Below are 3,627 nucleotides of genomic sequence, written 5' to 3' on the forward strand. Positions count from 1 at the left end.
TGACAATGCCAGACCCCAAATCACTGCCTGCACCTCATCCACTGCCTGCAGCCATTGCAAGACGTATCCTTGGTGCAGGATCTCCCAATGCTCTGCAACCAGGACTTATAGTACTTTGTTCAGCTGGCCTAACTATGTCTCTGTATATGGCCCGTGCTCCTTCTTGGTTGGGCTGAGCTTCTGAATTTGTCCCGGTCTAAGCACTGTTTCCACTTACATTTTTTTAATTGCATATCTCTGGTTCTATTGTTTGGATTCTTGTCATTTTGCTCTCAAATAATTTATTGCTTTAAATCCCTTTTTTCAAAATTTGCGTCGGGTTTTTCTTGTGGTATGTTTTCACTTTATTACTGTTTGAATTGCTGCATAAATACTGCACACATTGCCTGTACGTTAAGCCTGACTACTTTAGCAAGAAGCCACCAAAGTGTTAAGTACAGGTTAATATGGGGCTTGCTTGTGTTTCAGCAGGACAGTAATTGTGGTTGCTGCTTGAATATGGTCTCACCCCCTCAACCAGTTACCCAGTTTCCTACAAGCATGCAAACCAAGATCTCCTTGAGAGCCCTGCAACTATTTCATCAACGAAAGACACTAATATAGACCTCTAACTGATCCACAGTATGCTGTTACATGTCTGAAACCTCCATTGTTGACTACCTATACATAAAACTGCAACTGGTATAGCACACCAGTATAGAGATATAGGGGGTCATTACAACCCTGGCGGTTGGTGATAAAGTGGTGGTAATACTGTCAACAGGCTGTTGGTAAATACCGCCAAATTATGACCATGGCGGAAACAGCTCAGACAGACAGACACTTTAACCAACCGACCGCCAGGGTGGAATCAACAGGCACCACGGCGGTAACTGCCTACAGCCAGGCGGACGACAATGTTCCACCCACTGTATTAAGACAGTCCAATCCCCCACCTTTTCCGGGGTGGTAACTACGACATCAAAAGCCTGGCAGAAACAGAGCTCAGAAGGGAAAGGACTCCCTGGTGGAGACTCGGGGAAGAAACACGCCACCATGGAGCCCCAGCTACATATATTCCAAATGTTGATTTACATGCTGCTTGTAGGAAAGTACCATCTTGCCTGGCATGTTACCCCCATTTTTCACTGTATATATGTTGTTTTAGTTGTATGTGTCACTGGGACCCTGGTAACCCAGGGCCCCAGTGCTCATAAGTGTGCCTGAATGTGTTACCTGTGTAGTGACTAACTGTCTCACTGAGGCTCTGCTAATCAGAACCTCAGTGGTTATGCTCTCTCATTTCTTTCCAAATTGTCACTGACAGGCTAGTGACCATTTTTACCAATTTACATTGGCTTACTGGAACACCCTTATAATTCCCTAGTATATGGTACTGAGGTACCCAGGGTATTGGGGTTCCAGGAGATCCCTATGGGCTGCAGCATTTCTTTTGCCACCCATAGGGAGCTCTGACAATTCTTACACAGGCCTGCCACTGCAGCCTGTGTGAAATAACGTCCACGTTATTTCACAGCCATTTTACACTGCACTTAAGTAACTTATAAGTCACCTATATGTCTAACCTTTACCTGGTAAAGGTTAGGTGCAAAGTTACTTAGTGTGAGGGCACCCTGGCACTAGCCAAGGTGCCCCCACATTGTTCAGAGCCAATTCACTGAACTTTGTGAGTGCGGGGACACCATTACACGCGTGCACTACATATAGGTCACTACCTATATGTAGCTTCACCATGGTAACTCCGAATATGGCCATGTAACATGTCTATGATCATGGAATTGCCCCCTCTATGCCATCCTGGCATTGTTGGTACAATTCCATGATCCCAGTGGTCTGTAGCACAGACCCTGGTACTGCCAGACTGCCCTTCCTGGGGTTTCACTGCAGCTGCTGCTGCTGCCAACCCCTCAGACAGGCAGCTGCCCTCCTGGGGTCCAGCCAGGCCTGGCCCAGGATGGCAGAACAAAGAACTTCCTCTGAGAGAGGGTGTGACACCCTCTCCCTTTGGAAAATGGTGTGAAGGCAGGGGAGGAGTAGCCTCCCCCAGCCTCTGGAAATGCTTTGTTGGGCACAGATGTGCCCAATTCTGCATAAGCCAGTCTACACCGGTTCAGGGACCCCTTAGCCCCTGCTCTGGCGCGAAACTGGACAAAGGAAAGGGGAGTGACCACTCCCCTGACCTGCACCTCCCCTGGGAGGTGTCCAGAGCTCCTCCAGTGTGCTCCAGACCTCTGCCATCTTGGAAACAGAGGTGCTGCTGGCACACTGGACTGCTCTGAGTGGCCAGTGCCACCAGGTGACGTCAGAGACTCCTGCTGATAGGCTCCTTCAGGTGTTAGTAGCCTTTCCTCTCTCCTAGGTAGCCAAACCCTCTTTTCTGGCCATTTAGGGTCTCTGTCTCTGGGGAAACTTTAGATAACGAATGCATGAGCTCAGCCGAGTTCCTCTGCATCTCTCTCTTCACCTTCTGATAAGGAAACGACCGCTGACCGCGCTGGAAGCCTGCAAACCTGCAACATAGTAGCAAAGACGACTACTGCAACTCTGTAACGCTGATCCTGCCGCCTTCTCGACTGTTTTCCTGCTTGTGCATGCTGTGGGGGTAGTCTGCCTCCTCTCTGCACCAGAAGCTCCGAAGAAATCTCCCGTGGGTCGACGGAATCTTCCCCCTGCAACCGCAGGCACCAAAAAGCTGCATTACCGGTCCCTTGGGTCTCCTCTCAGCACGACGAGCAAGGTCCCTCGAATCCAGCGACGCTGTCCAAGTGACCATCACAGTCCAGTGACTCTTCAGCCCAAGTTTGGTGGAGGTAAGTCCTTGCCTCACCTCGCTGGGCTGCATTGCTGGGAACCGCGACTTTGCAGCTACTCCGGCCCCTGTGCACTTCCGGCGGAAATCCTTTGTGCACAGCCAAGCCTGGGTCCACGGCACTCTAACCTGCATTGAACGACTTTCTAAGTTGGTCTCCGGCGACGTGGGACTCCTTTGTGCAACTTCGGCGAGCACCGTTTCACGCTTCCTCTTAGTGCCTGTTTCTGGCACTTCTCCGGGTGCTACCTGCTTCTGTGAGGGCTCTTTGTCTTGCTCGACGTACCTTCTCTCTACAGGTCCAATTTGCGACCTCCTGGTCCCTCCTGGGCCCCAGCAGCATCCAAAAACGCCAAACACACGATTTGCGTGTAGCAAGGCTTGTTGGCGTCCTTCCGGCGGGAAAACACTTCTGCACGACTCTCCAAGGCAAGAGGGATCCGTCCACCAAAGGGGAAGTCTCTAGCCCTTTTCGTTCCTGCAGAAACCTCAGCTTCCTCTGTCCAGTCGAAGCTTCTTTGCACCCGCAGCTGGCATTTCCTGGGCATCTGCCCATCTCCGACTTGCTTGTGACTTTTGGACTTGGTCCCCTTGTTCCACAGGTACCCTAGATTGGAAATCCACAGTTGTTGCATTGCTGGTTTGTGTCTTTCCTGCATTATTCCTCTAACACGACTATTTTGTCCTTAGGGGAACTTTAGTGCACTTTGCACTCACTTTTCAGGGTCTTGGGGAGGGTTATTTCTCTAACTCTCACTATTTTCTAATAGTCCCAGCGACCCTCTACAAGGTCACATAGGTTTGGGGTCCATTCGTGG

This window comes from Pleurodeles waltl, unplaced genomic scaffold (assembly GCF_031143425.1).
Source record: "Pleurodeles waltl isolate 20211129_DDA unplaced genomic scaffold, aPleWal1.hap1.20221129 scaffold_58, whole genome shotgun sequence".
Taxonomy (NCBI): domain Eukaryota; kingdom Metazoa; phylum Chordata; class Amphibia; order Caudata; family Salamandridae; genus Pleurodeles; species Pleurodeles waltl.